The following is a 25723-nucleotide window of genomic DNA, read 5'->3' as shown; positions in this document are numbered from 1 at the left end:
TCAAAACTACAGCATAGAGAAACCTCTGAGGTTGATTGCTGTTGTCCTGAGTCATCAGAAGAAAGACCTCGCATTCCCATTAAAATTCAGAAATTCATAACCGAAGAAGACCTATCCATAGCCTCTCACTGTAAGGTACCCAGTCCCATTCCACCCTCTTCCTCCTCATGGAAAAGCCCCAGAAGCACAGGAGGTAGAGAACAACTTCAGATGACAGAATCAAAAAAAAAGGGAACCCACAGTCCCTACTGTTCACACAGCATTTTGGAGTTCTCATTTCCCTATTTCCAAAGCTTTGGTCCAGTTTGATAAAACTGGAGAGAGAAGAGAGTCTTGCCTGCCAGCAAATGGCAAGAAAGGGGGTCATCATCACACCTGTTGGCATTCAGAATCCCAGTAGAGTCTGGAAGGATGGGAGAGTAATTCATTGTAGCCGTGACCCTCTTCTGCTTTTCCTGGAGTTTTGCCATGTCACATTCAAGGGCGGTAACCATTCATTTACACATAAGGTGCGTTTTCTAAACTTTACTGTTTCTGATTTCCAGGTGCCACAGTTTCAAAATACAACCTGATTGTATATACCCTTGAAATTTAAAGTGAATCTCAGTATACTTGATATACTATAAAATCTGTTAGCACTTTGGAGATGATACAAGACAAAAAGGTTTTTAACACTGGCAGATAGAACATTTCCTTTTTTTCTTTCTTTCAATCTCACTCTACATATTGGAAAAAAAACCCCACTCTCAGCACACATTGAGGGAAGGATGGAAAGAGGAAATATTTATGAATTGCCATCCACTTGCAAGGTTTTTTACATTTGTCATATCATTTCACCTTTACAACAATGGCTTTATTGTAGGTAATATGGCTACTTTTTCAGAGAGAAGGACACCGAGGCACAGAGAATTTAAAGAGAATATCTAAGGTCACAGAACAAAGTGGTAGAGCTAGTATTCATGCACATATTACTTAAGGCCTAGACTCTTTACACCACATTGCCTTTTATCCTGTATCACTCAGCCTCCTTGGACGATCAAAGGAGGATAAGCCACAGGGGCTCCAGCTTTCATCAAGTTGAAAATTCTCTGGAGGAAAAATAGGAAATACAGATGTTTTTGCTAAATTAGTAGCATGAGAACCAAGTGGAATTCCTGATTCTGGATTGGATGCTAGGTTTTAAAAAAAATCTATAAAAGATACTTCAGGATCGAGATATTTAAATTGGAATAATATCTGAAAATATTATTGGATCAAGTTAAAATATCATGGATGGTACCCAGGTTATACAGGAGAATGTTTTTAGAAGACACAAGCTGAATTATTTCAGGGTGAAATGTCAAAACGGCTGTGACTTATTTTCAAATGAAAATAATTTTCGTTATTTGAAAATTGAAATGAAAATGACTTATTTTCATAAGAAAAACGTGTGTGCGTGCATGAAGAGGGAGAGAGAGAGAGAGAGAAAGTAATGGTGTACAATGGTAAAGACCGCTGAATCTAGGGGAAGTAGATAAGGGTACTTACTGTGTTTTTTTTCTGTTTTAGGGTGAAATAGGAGATTACGTAATATGGCTTGCAGTTGCAACAGCATTCACATAGTTTCTAAAAGGAAAAAAAATTGCATGAGTTTTAATCGAAAACAGGTGATGAAGGAGGGCACTTGTTGTGATGAGCACCGGGTGTTGTATGTAAGTGTTGGATCGCTGAATTGTACACCTGAAAGTAATATTATACCATATGCTATCAGGAATTTAAATAATTTTTTTTTAAAAATTACATTTCATCAAGAAAAAAAATTAAGTTAAAAGACATGACCAGTAGAAAATCATACCAGTCTACCCTTGATAATTTCTCTTTGTGAACTTTAAGGATAAGAAAGTATAGAAGGAATAATAAATCATAGATTTTTGCAGAGGACTGAAGTTTTTGGATTAAGGATAACTGATAATCTTAATACAAGAGAATATTTGATTATAGCTCCATAATTTGCAGGGCTCAGTACAAAATGAAAAGGAGGGAACTCTTATTCAAATGTTATTAGTATCCTGGCATTATTAATACCAGAACATTAAACCAAGTGTGGGTCCCTTCACAGTGGGACACCCTGTGCAACCACCCAGGTCTCATGTCCACGAAGCCCATCCTTATTACAAGTAAAAAAATGGTAAATATGTCACAGCTTTCTCCCTGTAATTATAAAAAATCAATAGTCACTCAACCAGAATAGAGATTGTATTGAACCACTGTAGCCTGTGTCAAGAACTATAGTTGAAATAAACGAGCTCTACAATGCATTCCTTCCACATACAAGTTCCATAATTTATTAACATTGTTTTGCATTAATAGTATTTATTAAATTTTGTATTCAAAATATAAATTCGTATGTTAATCTTTCATATCACATGACCTGGGGCTATTATATGAAGGCTATATGAAAACATTTGTCATAAGCCACATAAATTATACTATGTGAGCTGTAAACTGGATATTCTCCAATGTGTCCATGAGAAAGTAATCCAGCAATTTAATAATAATATACGAGAAGACATAGGTTTTTACTACGTTTATTTTCACATTTTCAGTTATTTGCACATGAATTGGTTTGTAATGTTTGCATTTGTGCTGTCAAATTGTGCTGAACTGGTTATTTGCCTGTGACTTTTGTGCAGTTTTTAGAAAGAATCGGGACTACCAGCCTCAGTCTTAGAAAACTCATGCCAGAGGTAAACAAGTCAAACTAAGGAACACTGGCTACTAAGTTTATCTTATTACCATTTCACAGTTATGTTATGTCACAGACTTCCAACGAATGGGGGTTTCTGTTGTTGAAATGCTTACCCCATAAAATGTTCTTTCATTAGGATAATTTTTCATTTTCCTGTACCTGTTAGACTATTTCTTTAGTTATCATTAATCATGCTTTATGCAAATCAACTGCACAGGCAAACTGCCAACACAAAAGGTCTTAATGAAAATTTTAATCTTTATTTTTTCATAAAATACTTTCATTATGAATTAGACTATATTGGTTATAAGGCATAATATCTAATTAACTTCCAGATATAAATATAGTTCCATTACTCAAAAAAAAATAGCTGCATTTCCTGACTTCTTATAATATCAAACATTTCATGTTAACCCTTGAGCTTTTAAGACATTGTACCAAATCTTCTTGAAGTTTTCTGGATTTCCGTATTAGAGGAAATGCAGAATATAAGACAATACAGTTATCAGGGAAGATGGGCATATATCTGGTGATATTTCAAGTAAGGGAAAAATCCCTGCAATGTGTATGTATATTTGGATTTACTAATAAAGGAGATGCTTTCATATAATACTATTTTAGTTTTATTTTAAGCAATAATCACATGTTTCTTAGTTCTCTTTTAAAAATACCTGTTTTTCAAAACAAAACAAAGAATATCAAGCTAATGGATACAGGTAAGAGACTGGTTGTTGCTTGAGGTGGGGGATGGGGGGTGAGCAACATGGAAGAAGGGGGGGTCAAAAGATACAAATTTCCAGTTACAAAACGAGTAAGTCATGGGGATGTAATGTGCAGCACAGGGACTACAGCTAAGAATACCATATTGCATATTTGAAAGTAGTAAGGAGAGAGGGTCTTCAAAGTTTTCATCATGAGAAAAATAATTTTGTAACTCTATATGGTGATGGATGTTAACTGGACTTACTGTGATCACTTTGCAATATGGACAAATATAAAATCATTAGGTTATACATCTGAAACACAGAATATTATGTCAATTATACTTCAGTAAAAAAAGAAAAACCCACTATTCGTTTTATTTGTTTTGTGTTTTTTTCATTGCTTTTTAAAAAATTTTTTTAATGTTTATTTATTTTTGAGAGAGAGTGAGTGAGAGAGTGAGCAGGGAAGGGGCAGAGAGAGGGAGATGCACAATCCAAAGCAGTCTCCAGGCTCTGAGCTGTCAGCACAGAGCCCAACACGGGGTCTAAACAGATCATGACCTGAGCTGAAGTCAGACGCTTAGCCGACGGAGCCACCCAGGCACCCGAAAAACACACTATTTGTAAGCAAAATACTTCTGGAGTATTTTATGATTCCTCCACAATGGAAATAGTGACCTATTGACCAATACTTTTTGTTTTTTATTTTTTTTTTTCAACGTTTATTTATTTTTGGGACAGAGAGAGACAGAGCATGAACGGGGGAGGGACAGAGAGAGAGGGAGACACAGAATCGGAAACAGGCTCCAGGCTCTGAGCCATCAGCCCAGAGCCTGACGCGGGGCTCGAACTCACGGACTGTGAGATCGTGACCTGGCTGAAGTCGGACGCTTAACCGACTGCGCCACCCAGGCGCCCCTGACCAATACTTTTTAAAAGGTGCTTTTACATAAGTTGATCTGTGGAGTTGATACCATGCCCATTAAATGAAAGAGTTCCCACTTGTTTTCTTGCCATTTGACACAACTTATTTAAGTTGCAAAAAACAAAAAGAAAAAAAAGAGATTATCAAAAATGTTTTTAGTAGAAAAACTAAGAAGGCTGACAACCCAATCAAATATCAAGTCACATTTCAAAACAGTTGTAATCAAAACAGTATGCTCCTAGAACAAAAATAAGTTTCATGAAGATAAAAAGAATATAATGAAAATGTCTGAAACTTTAACATTTTTATTCGACATAGGTAACATCTGGAAATAACAGAGACAAGAAAATTAATAAATGAGAATAATTAATTAGAATTTGTGGAAAACTTAACTTAGGTACATAGCTCACATACACTATATCAGTCTAGTTCCTGATGGATTGTTGAATTAAGTAAAAACAAATCTTAGAAAATTTAATTAAGTACAGATCACTACAAGGATGATCCATCTGTAATACATACAATTTATTCAAATCAAGACCCCAACAGATAAGTGAACAAAGATAATAAATAATTTACATTAAAGGAATTTGAACCCACCTAGAAGCTATAAACTTCAATAAACTTCAATATCTGCCTATAAACTTTAATTTTGATACAGAAGAAATGCAATTAAATGAAAAGTAAGGTAACATTTTATTTTCTTTATGTTGAAAAAAAACTAATGCTAATATCAAAACACAGGATATTTGACTTTGGGGTCAAACTGGCTTACTCTGATGAAACTGTCTTTACATATTCTTTATGAGAGGCAAACTATGATCTTTAAGAACAATTGCAGATTTATTGCTACTAGCGATCTGAATTCCCATATTTCCAAGAAATTCATGCAAGAAAATAACTTAACTTTGCAAATCTATACATACAAAACAGTTTATAACAGCAACATAACAATAAATAATTAGAATATATGTACGTTTCAATGATGAAAGAATGCTAAAATTGCTAATTTTTCATCAGTTGCAGCCTTAACCATCTCCTTTAAACCTTTATAGGAAAATTGGCAACATGATTATAATGGTCATGTAGAAGAATAAATGTAGGAGAATCTCTAGAAAGTATTACCAGACCTTTTCTAGTAAATATTAAAATTGACTGTAAACGTTTGAGTATAATCTTGGTTAGAAATCATATGTGCAATCTAAAAGAAACAAAAACCCTCAAACAAACAAAAAGCAGAATCAGACCTCTAAATACAGAGAGCAAATGAATGGTTGCTGGGAAGGGGTGCGAGGTGGGCAAAATGGGTGAAAGAGAGTGGGAGATAGAGGCTTCCATTTATGGAATGAGTAAGTCACGGGAATAAAAGGCACAACCTAAGGAATATAGTCAATGATACTGTAATAGTGTTGCATGGTGACAGACAGCAGCTACACTTTGGATGAGCACAGCTTAATTTATAAACTCATCAAATCACTATGTTATACACCTGAAACTAATATAACATTGTATGTCAACTACATTCAAATAAAAAAAATTTTTTTAAAGAAAGCAGCAGGGATACCCTCACTGCTTAGACTTTGAGTGATGTAGTTTAACAATATGTATCAAAGCTTCTAAAAACAAGTGTATTACTTACCATAAAGCAGTATTTTTTTTAAAGACCCTAAATATATAATGGCTCAAGACCAGTATCTTTCACTCGACCAACCCCTGAGATGAATGTTCCTGGTTCAGTTAAAGGGTAGCTCGCTCCACATGGTGGCTAAGGAGCACAAATTTGTTCTGTCCTTCATACCTCTTCCTCTGCTGCCTCCTGGCTCCCCAGAGGAAAGAGGACCTGGAGGAAGGAGATCTGCTTGTCAATTATCTTAGCCCAGAGATGGCACAAAAGAATCATACTCTTCTATGCCACTGACTAGGACTCAGTCACGTGGCCACACCCAACTGCAGGTGGAACTGGGAAATGAGGTACCTGGTTCCTCGGAAGCAGAGAGAAATTTGGGATATGACTAGAAATCTCTGCCACAACATATACATCATATGAGTCAGAAAATTTATCTTTGAGAATTAATCTTAAAGAAATAATGATACACATTTATAATAATGTATGAATAAGTATATTCACTATATATTAGTGCTCATTTTACTAGTGAAAATAATCTCCAATGATAATAATTTATAGGACATCAAAACAATGATGTACTATATAGATAGAATATATATAATAATGATCCTAGTATAAAATAAAATGAAAGTGCAACATAATATTAACTGGAGAAATGAAAATCAAGGATAGAACTACAGGGTATGGTTCAAGATTTGTTATAATCAAAAGTATAAATAAATGTGGATGTAGTTATAGGTATATAGATTCATATATACATACAGACATAATCGCATGAGAAAAATAAGGATATGCCCCCAAATTGGTTATTTTTTTTCCAGTAGAATCAGACAATCAATTTTTCCTTTTGTAAAAAAAAAGTTTGTGTTTTCTACAATGACTAATCATTCCTTAAATAATTAAAAGAAAAAAACAAAAAAATAGTGAGTTTTGTAAATTGTTAAAATATTGAACAGACTTATTAGATGCTAAGACTAAGCACAGTATACAGTTGTAAATAGATGAGGATTAGAAATATGCATTTTTAGGGGCGCCTGGGTGGCTCGGTCAGTTAAGCATCCGACTTCAGCTCAGGTCATGATCTCGCGGTCCGTGAGTTCGAGCCCCGCGTCGGGCTCTGTGCTGACTGCTCAGAGCCTGGAGCCTGTTTCGGATTCTGTGTCTCCCTCTCTCTCTGCCCCTCCCCCGCTCACACTCTTGTCTGTCTCTCTCAAAAATAAATAAAATGTTAGGGGCGTCTGGGTGGCTCAGTCGGTCGAGCGTCCGACTTTGGCTCAGGTCATGATCTCGCGGTCCGTGAGTTCGAGCCCCGCGTCGGGCTCTGTGCTGACTGCTCAGAGCCTGGAGCCTGTTTCAGATTCTGTGTCTCCCTCTCTCTCTGCCCCTCCCCTGTTCATGCTCCGACTCTGTCTCAAAAATAAATAAATGTTAAAAAAAATTAAAAAAAAAAGAAATATGCATTTTTACATATTCACATACATACACAAAGATACAATGGCATTTGTATAAATATATACAAATTTTTCTTTTTTTTTATTATAAGTTTCCCATATTTAAAATGTTACATTATTTGTAACCATTTTTAATGGGTTGGGTCTTTTAATGAGAAGAAAAATGTCATGTAAAATCAAACTGTAGCGGCACCTGGGTGGCTCAGTTGGTTGAGCCTCCAAGTCTTGATTTCAGCTCAGGCCATGATCTCATGGTTCATGGGATCAAGCCCCGTGTAGGGCTCCACACTAACAGCACAGACCCTGCTTGGGATTCTCTCTTTCCATCTCCCTCTCCATTTCTCCTACTCCTCCCCTGAGCACGCATTTGCACGCACTCTCTCTCACTCAAAATAAATAAAATTTAAAAATAAAATAAAATAAAATAAAATAAAATAAAATAAAATAAAATAAAATCTAACTGTAATTTGCTCTAAAAGCCCTAAAAGTACAGAAGTATTCTGGAGGACAGAATTGGTCTTCCTCCTTTACATTGGGAAAATACTTACATTGTCTGCCTCTCATTGTGATGCTTGAGAAAACCAGAGTTTTCTTAGATTGAGCCTGTGCAGCAGGTCAAATGACAGCCCCCCAAAAGAGAAGCCTATATCTTAATTCCTGGAACCTCTGAACGTTCCCTTTTGCAGACAAAGCTTATTTGTAGGTATTTTAGGAATCTTGAGATGAGATCATCATCCTGGATTACACAGTGGGCCCTATCTCCAATGACAGTCTCCTTACAGGAGACAGAAGAACTGGAGAAAAGAAAGTCACAGGATGAAGAGACTGCCATGATACAGCCACACACAGAGACTGCCCCGAACCACCAGAAGCTAAGACACAAGGAAAGGAATATCCCCTGGGGCCTTGGAGGGAGCATGGCCTCACTGACACCTTGATTCCAGACTTCTGGCCTCAAGAAGTGTGAGAGAATGAATGTGCTTTGCTTTGAGCCACACAGTTTATGGAAATTATTACAGCAGTCGAAATAAATCACTCTGTGTAATAAAGTAGCAAGAATAGAGAATCTCTTCCTGATTGTGGGACAGCAAGTTTGAAGGTACCTGCATGGGGAGAAGAGGATTTGGGAAATAATCTCCAGAAAGAACATAATGTGGCACAAAGTGGCGAGCAGGACTGAGGTGCGTATGACCAAGAAGCTATCAAACTAACAAACTTAGTTTCACTTTGATGTTATTATCTATGCTGTGCTGTTCCCTAGCTTAACCTTTATCCTTCATCCCTCCTTCTTCAGTGAAAGTGTTTTCCTAAGAGAATGGTGCTTTGGAGAGTGAGCAAGCAGGGGTTTGCATTCCGAGTCATGGAGAAGCAGGGTCAAGGGAGAACAGTACAGGGAAGGGGCGAAACAAAGAAGGATTCCAGAAATCAGCTGTGGCATGCCAACAGTAATGAGTAGTGAGAAGGAAAACAAAAACCAGACAACCTACAGCGACCTGGAGGAGGCAGGGGACCTTTCACAGCACAGAGCATTGGATCCAGTGAGTGCATGTAGACAGGAAAGGAGAAATGACCACAGAGCTGCCAGGGGCTGGAGAAGTACACAATAGCCACACACAGACAAACAGGGGTTTGGATTACAGAAGGAGAGGTCAAAGTCAATTTCAAGCAGGGTTAAAATCCAAGTTTCTTTCAAAACCAGCCACCTGAGGGTTGCCTGGGTGGCTTAGTCAGGTGTCCCACTCGATTTCAGCTCAGATCAGGATCTTAAGGTTCATGAGATCAAGTCCCACTGTCAGGGCAGACCCTGCTAGGAATTCTCTCTCTCCCTCTCTCTCTCTGCTATTTCCCCCACTCACACTTTCGCTCTCAAAAGAAATAAACTTCAAGAAAAAAAGCCACTTGAGGCCATAGCCTTTTCTCTCTCTTCCTTCTCCATCTCTTCCATGTTATGATATGGATTTTTCTTATTCTGGTATATAGTAGGAATAGTCAAGTTAAATCCAACACCAGAGGTATGCTACCGCACTGCAGGACTGATCCTGTGACAAAACAATCAAAGCACAGAGAGCTTGTGAGGACTCCACAGGAGGAGGAGTGATGAATTAAAGTAGTTGTCTTTCTTTGAAACAGCGAGGAGGGGAGGAAAGTTGAAAAAGGAGAGATGCAAGCAGATGAGAACAGTAATGTAACAGAAGCTTCTGGAAATGGGTGGAGGGATGATTCAGGAGTAAAAGAGTAAATAGAAGTGTGGTTAAAATCAAACAAGGAGGTCAGGAAAAGTTGGAAGAGATGGAGAAAAGAGCTCAGCAGAAAAAGAAGTAGAAGCAGAGAAGAAGCAGAAAGAGAGCTTTGAATACAGAACACTGTATCGTCATAATAAGGTAGTTTGTATTAAACGTGAATATTTTTAGAGCCTATATAAAATCATTTCAACTTTCTGGCTTTTAATGAGAAGTGTAGTCAATTTAAATTTTAATTTAAGTAACACTTCCCAAAGACCATAAAATTTCGGACTCCATCAGGATTTATTACCCTCTAGGAAAAGTTAGGTACTTTAGAAATGCATTAATTCCCTTACGACATTTGGCTTTTGCCACAGAACCAGTTTCTGGCTAAATGACTCTGTGACCTAAAAGAGCTAATTTATTTCTCAGAGTGAATATTCACTTTTACGGAGCATCTTTCATATTAGGGGGCTCCCGTTCGGGTTTGTGGAGAAACACGAAGAAACAGGACTTGACTGCTCCTATTTTGAATAAATTATTAGCCCCTTCTAGTGTCAGCACTAATTTTATTATTTATGTGAATTAATATAAACTCTGAAAAACAAACCATTCCATGTTATGAAGTTTGAAAAATGTGACTTTGGAAAACTTATAGTCATCCATTTTAGTTTTATACGAAAGAAGTTCTTTTCAGAATGATGAGATGTGGAGGTGATAAATATGTAATAATGTTTTCATACACTTGCCAATTTAATGTGTTTGCATAAATATTTAATACATCAATCTTTTCAAGAAGAACATGTTCTGCATTTCAATGTGTCTTTTCTTTTTCATTAGATTGACCTATTTCTAAAGTCCCCAGAGAAAATTTTTTCATTTGGTGGACATTTCCAAGACAATGATCAAATCTCCTTTTTTTGTGAGTGTATAAGAAAATGTGAATTTTGTTTGGACTTTATGCAAAATCATCATTATATATATGTATATGTGATTTATAAGAGTAAAATCCACTTCAGTGGATTTGTATTATAAAAAGTATGGAGGACATAATTTGAGACAAATATTTAAATGAAGCAAATGTGTTGAAATGATTTTAATTTAATTAAAATAAATTTATAAATAATTTATTTAATCATTTTAGTTATTTTAATTTGAGTCCAAAGTAGGAAAGTTTCTGGTAAATGGTGACCCCACAACTTTGTCCAAGTTTGAGATATGTGTGTATAACACATGAACTTTTTTCAAGAAATTCACTAAGCCTCCATTCAAATTATTATCCTTTTAAGGTCTGCCCAGCTAAACACAACTCCTCATTAAACCAATCTCTCTAAATATCATTCAAATTTGGTTATTTTTCCAGTGTGCCTTCTCCAATCATATATATACCTGATTACTGCATAGATAGTTCCTCTCAACTACACCTTGCATTGTTAGTTTATTTCTTTACATGTGGTCTTTGGGGTTATATTTCATATACAGGTGCTTGCTGCTGTATAAGACTATTTTATCTCACCATGTTGCTATTCTTGTTTCTTTTCTCTCCATATATTTCTACTGGGGTATATCATTTTGAAACGATGCTAAAAAGGGTTGTACAACTACGCACCAGATATCAACTACTGAGCATCTGCCCAGGTCTTCTGAAGCTGAAGAGGCAGCCCTCTCTCACCTTTCAAGTTTCCTGCAAGTCCTGAAGGTCAGCAAGACACAGCTTACCCTCCCAGGACTGGGTAGGTAGGCAGGTAGGTAGGCGCTGCCTTCCCCCTGGGAAAGTCATTTACTGGGCTAAAAGGCCAAGCCCCTCTCCTCTGAGTGGCAGAGTATCCTTGCTGTCTCCTTCAACAAGGAAACAATTGAGAGGTGGAGAGTTGACAAGCATTCAGGCTGCCCTTTTCCTCAGAATTCCCCAGTAAAAGCGTTAGCTTAGTAGTTGTAAAATCTGAAGAGATGAACAGGGGACGAGAGAAGGGAGCAAACGAACAAGAATATCTACACTGGAACGTAGAACATAGCGTCTCAGGGAACAAAGATTTTTGTCTAGTTTCATATTCCTCTGTGGTTAGAAATGAGCCTTGTACATGCTAAATGCTTAATAGTTAGTTGTAAAATAAATGAATCAAAGGAAGACAATAATTTTTCAAGGGAAAAAAATGGTTTTGTAATATGCCATTTATAAAATCAAATAATAGACTGAATATCTAATGGATAAACTAGATCGAGATTCAAATAACTCCAGGGTGGGTTTGGTAAAACTCTAGGGATTTGGTCTTCTCTGGGAATATGCTACCAAGTAACAACAATCTCCTTTTTTTTGTATTCCAGAAGCTTTTTTTCCCCTATCATTCTATTCAACAAACACTTCAATCAGAAGAAAACACACAATTAAAATAATTGAAGTTTAGGGAACGTCTATTTCTGACAGACTGTTAAGAAATATGCGTAAGACACCTTTGAATCATTGAGGCTGGAAGGAGAGCAGTCCTTAAAAAATAATAGACTTTTAAGTGAGTGCGCAACCTAAACTATGTGTTATGAATGTGGTCTTGCGTAAATCACTTGCACTTCTTTCAAAGGAAGATTCTGTAATTTAAATTAAGTCATGTATTTTTTGAATAAACATAGTAGTTCTGTTTCCAGAACTTAATGAGTACTGTATCACAGGGACAGGTAAGACATACCAAAACCATGTAAGCAACCTGGTTACCATGAATTGTATGTATATTTATGGAAAGAGGAAGAAGTAAATTACTTTTAATTTTACTTTTGTATTTTATATTACTTCTAAAGAATTGGGAGACACAGAATCCCAAGCATGGCCTTCTACACAAGGACAACTTATTAGAAAATTCTTAATTATTTAGTTGAAAGGCTGATAACTTTCCCACAGATTACTTGTAAGTCACACAAAAATGCTAAGATATGAAAAGTAGGAATTGATAAATGGCATTCATTAAATATGATAGAAATTGCTAGTGACCCAAATAGCCCTTAATGTATAATTCAACAATTAAGGTAATTCAACCCAATAGAAAACAATTGTTGTCATCAAATATAATTAAAATATTCCATTACTTATAACAGAAGTCCATAAACTTTTCCTATAAATGATTAGATACTTAATATTTTACGCTTTTTGGGTCTTACAGCTTCCGTTGCAACTACTCAACTTTGTTCTTAAAGGATGAAAACAACCACAGCCATGCATAAAAGAATGAGTGTAGCCATGTCCCAACAAAACTTTTTTTACAAAGGCAATCAACAGTCCAGATTTGGACCATAGATCACTGTTTGACAAATCCCATAATATGGCACAGAAGACTCTTCAGAATATAGCAAAAACGTATAGGATTCCACATTTGAAACATAGGGGGCCACTCCCAAATTTACTACTTATTCATATTCTCTCTCCCCCTTCCTCTCCTCTCCCCATTTTTTTACTCTTCCTTCCTCTGACCTGCTGTATCACAGTTCATCAAGGGCAGGGGTGAAGGTGTACAAAGGGAGTAACCTATGCCAGAGGAGAGGAGTATTTTTTGATGCTGTTTAAATTGCCAATTCATGGTAATAATAAAAGCAGGCTGACTTTTTGTTGGCTTTACTGTTGTACTGAAATCCCACATCATTTTTATTGCCCATGACTGCCCACTCAAGGCAGTCTGTTGCCACGATACCCAATGCTCTTCTGTATCTTAAATGGAAAATATAACTGTGTATGTTGGACTTTTTTCTGAATTAATAAATATTCTTTAACTGTTGTCTAGAGGTTATAGGATGCATCATAACTTAATAAAGCCTACATTGATATATATTTAAACTATTCCAAATGTTCTCTGGTACAAATAATGCTTCACTGTATATATTTCAACACTCTTCTTTGCACACTTGTGGGAGTTTTATTTGAATAAATTCCTAGAAAGTAAATTGATGACACGTTTAAAATTTTAACATATATTGCCACGTTGCACTTCAAAAATTCTGTGTCAGTTTAAACTTTATCCAAGTATAAATGAATCTTATGAATAAATCCATACTCTCCAATAGAAAATAAAATCAATATTTGTAACTTTTGCCAATTTTTAACTCAAATGTGATATCTCATTTTATTTCAAATTGCATTTCTTTTCACAAATTATCAACCATTTTTAAATGTTTTCCTCTGAAAATACTCTTCAATATATAATACTGTATAATTTGGGTTTAGTTAAAGGGAATGTCCATAAAGGCAATCTTACAAACAAATAAAGTTTAATATATTCAAGTAGAGTACGTTAAAATTGTACAGCTTGTTAAGTTGGATCAGTCTTGTTAAGATTATTTAGCCTCATTAGTTAAATGTGTTCGGACATTTTTGTCTTGTTATATTTAAAAACTCTCATAGGCTCCTCAATAAACTTTTTGTATTTTTGTCAATAAGAAATAATTATTTGAAGGAGGACCCAAAATAGCAGAACAGCATGGAAGTTTTTTGTGTGTCTCACGTCCATGAAATATAGCCAGACCAACACTAAACCATCCAATACACCTAGAAAACTGATTGGAGGATTAACACAACAATCTGCACAACCTGAACCACAGAATTCAGCAGGTACACAGCACGGAGAGGTGAATTTGGGGAGCGAGAAGCCATGAAAGGTAGGGGACCACTATTGTGGGCGGAGAGAGGACAGAGACTGGGGGGTGGGGTGGAGAATACGGGAAAAGCACCCCTCCTCAAAAGCAGCTGAAGAGAAAGTGGAAAATTGGAAACAGCCTCAGGGACTAAACTAAAAAGGGAGAAAGGAGAAAGGAGAGTCTTAAATTCCATTAAGACTGTAAACAAGAGGAGCACAAAGGCTGCAACTCCGCAGCTCTATACCTGGTGGTGCTCTGGTAGGAAGGGCAAATCCCCAGGAACAGAGTGGAGGTGGAGGTTCTCGGGTCACATGGGGAAAAGCGGTTCCACTGCTGGAAAGACATTTGGAAGAGACTGTTGAAGCCACCTGGTCCCAGCAGACCCCAGAAAATGGCCACATTCGCTGGTACTGGAACAAGGTTGTTAAGGGTGAAGCCTGGTGCCAGATGTGTGTTGTGATTTTCCATAATCCCTGAAACGCTGCTGCTACACTGTCTTGCAAACTTTTTCTGGGGCAGGCTGTCACCTGGCTGCAGTCTCTGGGCACCGGCAGCAGCAGGGTCCAGCAAGCGTTCCTGGGTGCAGCCAACATTCGGCCATTGCTCATTTGGCCATTGCTTGGTGAGACCCTCCCACAGAGGGGCTGAACAGGTCAAAGCCGCAGTCCTTCAGAAGTAAGGGGCTGGGGAAAACAGCCGCATCTGAGATAAAACTCGGGAGAGAGGTACTGTCTGGGGCCTGGTCACGGAGGGTGAAAAAGCGGGGAGTGAATGAGAGCTGAAGACAGAGGACAGGTGTGTGATTGCTGACCCGGGAGAACAGACTGGGTAGCTGGGTGGCACTATTTTCACCGCTCCCACACATGCGCATACGCACCTACAAGCACCACAACAATCCACCCCAGTAGGCTAGTAGCGCCATCTAGTGGAGAGCGGAGCTGTTACACTGATCTCCGCCCAACTGGGCCAACTTCGCTCTTCAAGAACACTAGTCTCATCGCCAGCTTAGTTTATGGACTATAAAGAGCTACATAGACTGACTTCTAGGGGAAAAATGAAAGAATTTCAGTCCTCCTTCAATCTGTTAGCAGATTCATCTATTCAATTTTCTTTCTTTTTCTTTTTCTTTTTTCTTTTTCTCTTTTACAATTATTCTCTTTTTCTTGAATACAGAAAGAGAAAAAATTCATTTTTATTTTCAATTTTTATTAAAAATATTTTTCTTTAATTTTTATTACTATTTTTTTTACGTTTGTGAAATTTTTTCAAATTCTATTTTACTTCCATCATTTTATTTTAGTCTACTTCAGTGTATTCACCTTTTTAAGTTTCAAAAAATTTCCTTTTTTTAATTTTTCTTTTTCTTTTTTCTTTTTTTCTATTTTTCATTTCTTTTACTTGAATGTAGAAAGAGAAAAACTTCATTTTTACTTTCAATTTCTATTAAAAATATTTTCCTTTACTTTTATTACTATATTTTTTACTTTTATGTACATTTTTTCAAATTCTATTTTACTTCCATCATTTTATTTTAGTCTACTACAATCTATTCACTTTTTCAAATTTTCAATTTCCTTTTTTCTTTTTTTATCTTTTTTCTCTTTTTCATTTCTTTTCTTTTTTCTTAAATACAGAAAAAGAAAAAATCATATTTGTTTTTAATTTTTATTAAAAATATTTTTCTTTAATTTCTTTCTACTGTGGTCTTTATTTTTGTGTATATTTTTTCAAATTCTATTTTACCCCCATCATCTCATTTTAGTCTACTTCAGTGTATTCATTTTTTCAAATTCTCAAATGATTTCCTTCCCCCCCCACTTTTTTTTTGTTTAATCTGTCAAACCATTTTGAACACCCAGACCAAAACACATCTAGGATCTAGCATCATCTATTTAATTTTGTGTGGGGGTGTGTCTTTAATTTTTAATTTTAATATTTTTTTACTTTCAATTTTTCTATCTCATTAATTCCTTTTCTCCCTTCAAAAGGACAAAACGAAGGAATTCACCCTAAAAGAAAGAACACGAAGAAATGACAGCCAGGGATTTAACCCACACAGATACAAGCAAGATGTCTGAACCAGAATTTAGAATCACGATAATAAGAATACTAGCTGGAGTCAACAATAGGTTAGAATCCCTTTATGCAGAGATAAAAGAAGTGAAAAATGGATGGGTGCAGCAGCAGCAAGGATGGATGAGGCAGAACAGAGAATCAGCGATATAGAGGACAAACTTACAGAGAATAACAAAGCAGAAAAAAAGAGGGAGAACAAGGCAAAAGAGCATGATTTAAGAATTAGAGAAATCAGTGACTCATTAAAAAGGAACAACATCAGAATCATAGGGGTCCCAGAAGAGGAAGAGAGAGAAATAGGGGTAGAAGGGTTATGTGAGTAAATCATAGCAGAAAACTTTCTTCACCTGGGGAAAGACACAGACATCAAAATCCAGGAAGAGCAGAGGACCCCCTTTAGATTCAACAAAAACCGACCATCAACAAGGGATATCATAGACAAATTCACAAAATACTCAGGCAAGGGGAGAATTATGAAAGCAGCAAGGGAAAAAAGTCCCTAATTTACAAGGGAAGACAGATCAGCTTTGGAGCAGACCTATCCACAGAAACTTGCCAGGCCAGAAAGGAGTGGCAGGATATAGTCAACGTGCTGAATCAGAAAAATATGCAGCCAAGAATTCCTTATCCAGCAAGGATGTCATTCAAAATAGAAGGAGAGATAAAAAGTTTCCCAGACAAACAAAAATTAAAGGAGTTTGTGACCACTAAACCAGTCCTGTAAGAAATTTTAAGGAGGACTCTCTGAGGAGAGAAAAGATGAAAACATATATATATAAATAAATAAATACCAAAAGAAACAAAGATTATAAAGGACCAGAAAACACCACCAGAAACTCCAACTCTACAAGCATCATACTGGCAATAAATTTGTATCTTTCAGTACTCACTAAACGTCAATGGACTCAATGCTCTAATCAAAAGACATAGGGTAACAGAATGGATAAGAAAACAAGATCCATCTATATGCTGTTTACAGGAGACCTACTTTAGACCTAAAGACACCTTCAGATTGAAAATAAGAGGATGGAGAACCATCTATCATGCTAACGGTCAACAAAAGAAAGCCAGAGTAGCCATACTTATATCAGACAATCTAGACTTTAAAATACTGTATCAAGAGATGCAGAAGAGCATTATATCATAATCAAGGGGTCTATCCACCAAGAAGACCTAAGAATTGTAAACATTTATGCACCAAATGTGAAAGCACCCAAATATATAAATCAGTTAATCACAAACATAAAGAAACTCATCAATAGTAATACCATAACAGTAGGAGACTGCAACACCCCACTCACAGCAATGGACAGATCATCTAATCGAAAAATCAACAAGGAAACAATGGCTTTGAATGACACATTGGACCAGATGGACTTAACAGATATATTCAGAACATTTCATCCTAAAGCAGCAGAATATACATTCTTCTCCAGTGCACATGGAACGTTCTCCAGAATAGACCATATACTGAGACACAAATCAGCCCTAAGTATGTAAAAAGGATAGAGATCATACCGTGCATACTTACAGACCACAACACTATGAAACTCGAAATCAACCACAAGAAAAAATTTGGAAAGGTAACAAATACTTGGAGACTGAAGAACATCCTACTAAATAATGAATGGGCTAACCAAGCAGTTAAAGAGAAAATTAAAAAGTATATGGAAGTCAATGAAAATGATAACACCACAACCCCAAACCTCTAGGACTCAGCAAAGGTGGTCATAAGAGGAAAGTAGATAGCAATCCAGGCCTTCCTAAAGAAGGAAGAAAGATCTCAGATACACAACCTAACCTTATGCCTTAAGGAGATGGAAAAAGAATAGCAAATAAAACCCAAAACCAGCAGAACACAGGGAATAATAAAGATAAGAGCAGAAACTAATGCTATCGAAACCAAAAAACTGTAGAATAGATCAATGAGACCAGAAGCTGGTTCTTTGAAAGAATTAACAAAATTGATAAACCACCAAATTGATCAAAAGGAAAAAGGAAAGGACCCAAATAAATAAAATCAAGAATGAAAGAGGAGAGATCACAACCAACACAACAGAAATAAAAACAATAATAAGATAATATTATGAGCAATTATATGCCAATAAAATGGGTAATCTGGAAGAAATGGGCAAATCCCTAGAAACATACACACTATCAAACTGAAACAGGAAGAAATAGAAAATTTGAACAGACCCATAACCAGTAAGGAAATCAAATTAGTAATAAAAAATCTGCCAAAAAACAAGAGTCCAGGGCCAGATGACTTTCCAGGCGATTTCTACCAAACATTTAACGAAGAGTTAACACCTATTCTCTTGAAACTGTTCCAAAAAATAGAAATGGAAGGAAAACTTCCAAACTTTTTGTATGAAGCCAGTATTACCTTGATTCCAAAACCAGACAGAGACCCCACTAAGAAGGAGAACTATAGACCAAATTCCCTGATGAACATGGATGCAAAAATCCTCAACAAGATATTAGCCAACTGGATCCAACAATACATGAAAAAAATTATTCACCACGACCAAGTGGGATTTATACCTGGGATGCAGGGCTGGTTCAATATCCGCAAAACAATTAACATGATTCATCACATCAATAAAAGAAAGGACAAGAACCATATGATCCTCTCAATAGATGCACAGAAAGCATTTGACAAAATACAGCATCCTTTCTTGATAAAAATCCTCAAGAAAGTAGTGATAGAAGGAGCATACCTCGAGATCATAAAAGCCATATATGAATGACCCAACGCTCATCCTCAATGGGGAAAAACTGAGAGCTTTCCCCCTAAGGTCAGGAACAAGACAGGGATGTCCACTCTCGCTACTGTTATTCAACATAGTATTGGAAGTGTTAGCCTCCGCAATCAGACAACACAAAGAAATAAAAGGCATACAAATCGGCCAGGAGGAGGTCAAACTTTCACTCTTCGCAGATGACATGATACTGTACATAGAAAACCCAAAAGATTGCACCAAAAAACTGCTAGAATTGATTCATGAATTCAGCAAAGTTGCAGGATATAAAATCAATGCACAGAAATCGGTTGCATTCCTATACACCAACAATGAAGTGACAGAAAGAGAAATCAAGGAATCAATCCCATGTATAGTTACACAAAAAACCATAAAATACCTAGGAATAAATCTAACCAAAGAGGTGAAAAAACTATACATTGAAAATGATAGAAAGCTTATGAAAGAAATTGAAAAAGACACACAAAAAAATGGAAAAAGATTCCATGCTCCTGGATAGGAAGAACAAATATTTTTAAAATGTTGATACTACCCAAAGCAATCTACATATTCCATGCAATCCCTATCAAAGTAACACCAGCATTCTTCACAGAGCTAGAACAAATAATCCTAAAATTTATATGGAGCCAGAAAAGACCCCAAATAGCCAAAGGGATCTTGAAAAAGAAAACCAAAGCAGGTGGCATCACAATCCCAGACTTCAAGCTATACTACAAAGCTGTAATCATCAAGACAGTATGGTACTGGCACAAGAATAGATACTCAGATCAATGGAATAGAATAGAGAACCCAGAAATGGACCCACAAATGTATGGCCAACTAATCTTTGGCAAAGCAGGAAAGAATATCCAATGGAATAAAGACAGTCTCTTCAGCAAGTGGTGCTGGGAAAACTGGACAGGGACATGCAGAACAGTGAACTTGGACCACTTTCTTATACCATACACAAGAATAAACTCAAAATGGATGAAAGACCTAAATGTAAGACAGGAAGGCATCAAAATCCTTGAGGAGAAAGCAGGCAAAACCTCTTTGATCTTGGCCACAGCAACTTCTTACTCAGTATGTCTCCAGAGGCAAGGGAAACAAAAGCAAAAATGAACTACTGGGACCTCATCAAAATAAAAAGCTTCTGCACAGTGAAGGAAACAATCAGCAAAACTAAAAGGAAACCAACAGAATGGGAGAAGATATTTGCAAATGACATATCGTATAAAGGGTTAGTATCCAAAATCTATAAAGAACTGATCAAACTCAACACCCAAAAAACAAATAATCCAGTGAAGAAATGGGCAAAAGACATGAATAGACACTTCTCCAAAGAAGACATCCAGATGGCCAACATACACATGAAAAAATGCTCAACATCACTCATCATCAGGAAAATACAAATCAAACCACCATGAGATACCACCTTACACCTGTCAGAGTGACTAACATTAACTACTCAGGCAACAACGGATGTTGGTGAGGATGTGGAGAAAGAGGATCTTTTTTGCATTGCTGGTGGGAATGCAAGCTGGTGCAGCCACTCTGGAAAACAGTATGGAGGTTCCTCAAAAAACTAAAAAGAGAACTTCCCTACAACCCAGAAATTGCACTACTAGGCATTATCCACGGGATACAGGTGTGCTGTTTCAAAGGGACACATGCACCCCCATGTTTATAGCAGCACTATCAACAACAGCCAAAGTATGGAAAGAGCCCAAATGTCCATCGATGGATGAATGGATAAAGAAGATGTGGTGTATATATATATATGTGTATATATATATATATATACACACACACACACACACACACACACACACACACACACACACAATGGAGTATTATTGGGCAATCAAAAAGAATGAAATCTTGCCATTTGTAACTATGTGAATGGAACTGGAGGGTATTAAGCTAAGTGAAAATTAGTCAGTCAGAGAAAGACAAAAATCCTATGACTTCACTCATATGAGGACTTTAAGAGACAAAACAGATGAACATAAGGGAAAGGAAACAAAAATAATATAAAAACAGGGAGGGGGATAAAACAGAAGAGACTCATAAATATGGAGAACAAACTGAGGGTTACTGGAAGGGTTGTGGGTGGGGGGACAGGCTAAATGGGTAATGGGCACTAAGGAATCTACTTCTGAAATCATTGTTGCACTATATGCTAACTAATTTGGATGTAAATTAAAAAAAATAAAAAATTAAATTAAAAAAATTTAAATTAAAAAAAGAAATAATTATTTATATTTTTGTTTGGTGTGTAGTGTCAGTAATTTTACTCTAATATGGGTAAGATATTTTCCAAAGGCATATGTCCTCTCCAGGAAATCCTACCTCTCTTCTTGGACATTAGGAATGAGGATAGAGTACACTTACACATAATCACCCATACTATTTAATAATAAAATATATAATTTCTCATCTAACTTCATAGGTGCAGAGTATACTATCTGTTTGGTATGACATGATAACTGTAGACAAATACATGATGATCTGAAATGCTTTTGGACATTTGGCTTTTATGGGGGGAGTGTTGAGCTGTTTTTAAGTTTTGAAGTACATCCTACCCATGATATGTGCACTCAGCCTTCTTGCCTGTTGGCAGTGGTACAGCTTTTGTCTTGGCTTCTTCCCTGTGACCCTTCCCATTAGTTTCTAGCCACTGCTCAACCATCTCCACTCAAAGAGGAAGCTTTATCTCTCCTTTTATTTCCTTCCAGTTTCTGTTAAAAAAAATAGAGGCCTATTATTATCCTAATTATTATGCATAAAAAGATAATATTTTACACCAGAAAAAAAAAGTTCTCTGTCCATATTACATCAACTCAGGCAGAACTCTTATACCCAAATAGTATACACTCTGTCTTCTCCCTGGTTCCAATGAGTGAACTGTCAATGCTCTTCTCTAAACTCAGGTGTTCTACTATTCACCGGATGCCATCTGCTACTGACTACTCAAAGAATAACTTCTGTAGTCGTTCTCTCTCTCTCCCTCTTGTATCACTGTATGCAATTTTGCCATGCCCAGGGCTCTTCCCTGTACTCTTCACATCTTGGTCTACAACTGACCCCTAAATGTTCTCAAATTTAGACTTCAAATACGCTTCATCTCTTGAAAGATTCATCACTTATATCTCAAAGCCAAACCACACTCCTAAATTCTAAATTAATATATTCAAATTGCTTACTTAACATCTCCAGCTGCATAACTAAGAGGCGTCTTTAACATATTTAAAACTGAGGTCTTGGGGCGCCTGGGTGGCACAGTTGGTTAAGCGTCCGACTTCAGCCAGGTCACGATCTCGCGGTCCGTGAGTTCGAGCCCCGCGTCGGGCTCTGGGCTGATGGCTCGGAGCCTGGAGCCTGTTTCCGATTCTGTGTCTCCCTCTCTCTCTGCCCCTCCCCCGTTCATGCTCTGTCTCTCTCTGTCCCAAAAATAAATAAAAAACGTTGAAAAAAAAAATTAAAAAAAAAAAAAAAAACAAACTGAGGTCTTGACCTTCCCTGTATCTTTTCTTCTCAAGGTTCCACGTCTCTGAAAATGGCAATTCCATGTTTTCCAGTTGCTCAGATCAAAACATTGGAGGCACAACTGAGTTTTCTCACTTCCTCATAACTACATAACAACCAACAACAAATACTCTGAACTTTTTCTTCAAAATATATCCATAATCTAATAATTCTGAATAATCTAATTACTACCATCATTGCCCCTCTAGTCAAAGCCACTATTATCATTCACTTCAACTACATGGATTCTTTCCTTCCACCTTTGTTTCCATGCAGTCTGTTCTTTACACAGGAGCCACAGGCAGGTCATGGCATGCCTCTGCTTAAAAACATCCCATGGCTTTCCAGCCTCCTCAGAGTAAAAATCAAAGTCCTTGCCATGGTTTACAAGACCCTCTGTTATCCAGCCCAATAAGATCTCTCTCCAATGTCATCTCTTACCCATTCCCCCCTTGCTCACTTCTAGTCACACTGGCATGTTTCTATTTTCTAGAACACATCTGGCCCTCAGTCATCCAAAGAGCCTGTGTTCCTTTGCCTGTGGATCACCTTTCCACGTGGATCAACAAAGCAGACCTCTTCACTGTCTTCAATCTTCTGTTAACTTATCATACAGGTCTGACAGAAAATAGAATATTAATAAAGGCTAGAACATGCATAATAGTAAATGCTTGCTACATCCATCATTAGAGATTGTATTGGATCAGATATGATATATATTTAGAGAAATACAGTTTCACTGTATGAATGAAATCTAGAAGATTTAAAACAATAAATATCTTCCATGTAACTGTGAAAGAGAAATACTAATTGCTAACACTTCCTGAATTCTATTTTCCTGGCCATTGTGTTCCTTATGCATATTAAATCACTTAATCTTTAAAATTGCCCTGGGGAATAGGTAATATTATTTCCATTTTAGAGATAAGACACGTGCAAAGAAAAGTAATTTGCCCCAAATCACAAAGAACAGGAGCTGGGATTTCAAGCTAAGTGATATCTTCAAAACTATGCCTTTCACCACCACGCTCAGTCATTTTCCAAACTATGTCCATAATTTCAGGTTTCTTCATGAAACAAAATTCCTTAGGTTCAACCTTGGTTTTTTAAAAGTACCGTTCTTAGGAGAGATGTTGATCATAAGGGAGGCTGTGCATGTGTTGGGGGAGGGATTTTATGAGAATTCACTATACCAGCCTCTCAATTTTGCTACCAATCCCAAACTTCTCTAAAAAGTCTGTTAAAAATTCCTTTAGAAAAAAAGTTAGAATGCTCAAATAAATTGTAAATAAGATTACAAAAGTAAAGACAAGTACGGTTGGCACAATTCTAATACCCTCCCAAGATTCTTGCCCCTTGGTGTACACGTCTGCATGATCCTCTCTGTTGAGGGTAGGCAGGCTTTGTAAATATGATGGAATGGTCACTCCAATGCCTGGATAATGCTACTTTGCACGGGTGACCTTAAGAAAGAGTGATGTTCCTCGCTGGGCTCCAGCATAAGTGAGCATAAGTTCAGGGAGCCCTCTTCCTGAAAAACAAAGTCAAAGTCGGGAACACAAATTTTATGTGCAGGAAGTTTTCCATTGTTGGCTTTGAAGATGGAGAGAGTCATATGGCATGGACCTGCGAGTATGTAAGTGACCCTCTAGTAGGTTTCTATCAAGAAACTGAATTCTGCCAACAACTTGAATCATCTTGGAGGAGGACTCTGAACTTCAGATGAAGACACAGCTGAGAACCTAGCTTCTCTGTGCCTGGATTAATAACCCACAAAACTGTGAGATCATATATTGGTATTACTTGAAGCCATTATGTTTGCAGTGATTCCTTACTTGGCAACAGAAAACTAAGACAACAGGCATCTCAGTTATATCAATGAACATAATTCGTTCACATTCACTCAGAAAAAGAAACTACTTTGTCTGATTCGGTTTAAAGAAAATATTTTGCCTAGAAGAAATATATATCTAAAGCAAAATGCTGTAGAAATAGAGCAAAAAAGTGGCAATATTAATAGAGTAGATTGAAAAAATAATGCAGAGGCACTAGGATGGTTTATATTGACCAAAGAGTTATAATCTACCAGATAGGTAATACAGCCATACACTTCTATGTGCCTGCTACACAAAATAACAAAATGAAGCATGAGAAGTACAAGATGAATTTGAAACAAAGATCTTGTGAGAGTGTTCGATACATCTTTGTCAAGCTCAGATGAGGTTCATAGAATTTGTGTGCTTAAGGGATCATGGAGGTTGGTGGCAGCAAGAACAGATGAGAAGCAGCATGGAGAGGGATTCCTGCTGATTAACTGTTGCTTAATTTCAGTTATGCCCTTCGTATAAGAGCAAACTTCAGGTCAGAACCTGAAAGGACACCAATTTCTTGCTCTTTGCCCCATTATCTAGTTAAAATATACTGAAAAACCTGAGTGTTTAAAGTATATTCAGAATCCACATTTGACTTAATTGTATACTTTATCCTGGCTAATATACGGTTATGTCAGCATTCGGATGAACATTACCAACAAAATATTGAACAAAAAATATATACAGTGCGATTGTTATTAATATGAAACTATTGTGACATTCAGTTTATTGTGGACTTGACCTACTTTTATTAAGATTTTTATTGTTTCACTGAAATTAAATACCTTACCAGTTGATTGGTTTTAACTGGACTGCCAAGTCCACAGTGTGGCATGGAGCTGTGGTCTTCACACAAGGTTGGGCATAAACACACCAGAGGGTACACAAAGACATTCCAAGGGTTCAAGTTTCCTTTACTGATGCTGATACTTTCAGATCCTTAGCTTCTACGTAGATTCTATTCCAATCCTTATCTGAAAAAGAACATATTTTGCTGATTCTTCATTCCCAACTCCCCTTTCATAATCCTTTCTCCTACTTCACCCAGATTATGATCCTCTCACATTATCCAGAAGCTTGCAATGAAGTGTGTCCCTAGCCAATAAAACTATCCCAGGCATCAAATGAAGTCAGTTTGATTGAAAGAAACATTGGTGAGTGACTTTAGTGACTGTTTAACAACTTGTTTTGCAAATCAGTTGGCTTTAAATTCTTTGCTTTCAACAAAATTGATGT

The 25723-nt window shown here is 36.8% G+C and overlaps 1 long non-coding RNA gene across 1 annotated transcript; it reads right to left on the bottom strand.

The window, feature by feature from the left end:
* Nucleotides 1-909: 909 nt before the first annotated feature.
* Nucleotides 910-25454, bottom strand: LOC122233488. Its single transcript, XR_006211029.1, has 3 exons — nucleotides 25278-25454; nucleotides 1528-1605; nucleotides 910-1088 (listed from the first exon to the last, which is right to left on the bottom strand). It is a non-coding gene; the product is annotated as an uncharacterized LOC122233488 (long non-coding RNA).
* Nucleotides 25455-25723: the final 269 nt, after the last annotated feature.

The sequence above is a fragment of the Panthera tigris genome, chromosome A2 (assembly GCF_018350195.1).
Source record: "Panthera tigris isolate Pti1 chromosome A2, P.tigris_Pti1_mat1.1, whole genome shotgun sequence".
Taxonomy (NCBI): Eukaryota; Metazoa; Chordata; class Mammalia; order Carnivora; family Felidae; genus Panthera; species Panthera tigris.
The sequence above is the reverse complement of the archived record's forward strand: the minus strand, read 5'-3'. Positions and strand labels throughout refer to the sequence as shown.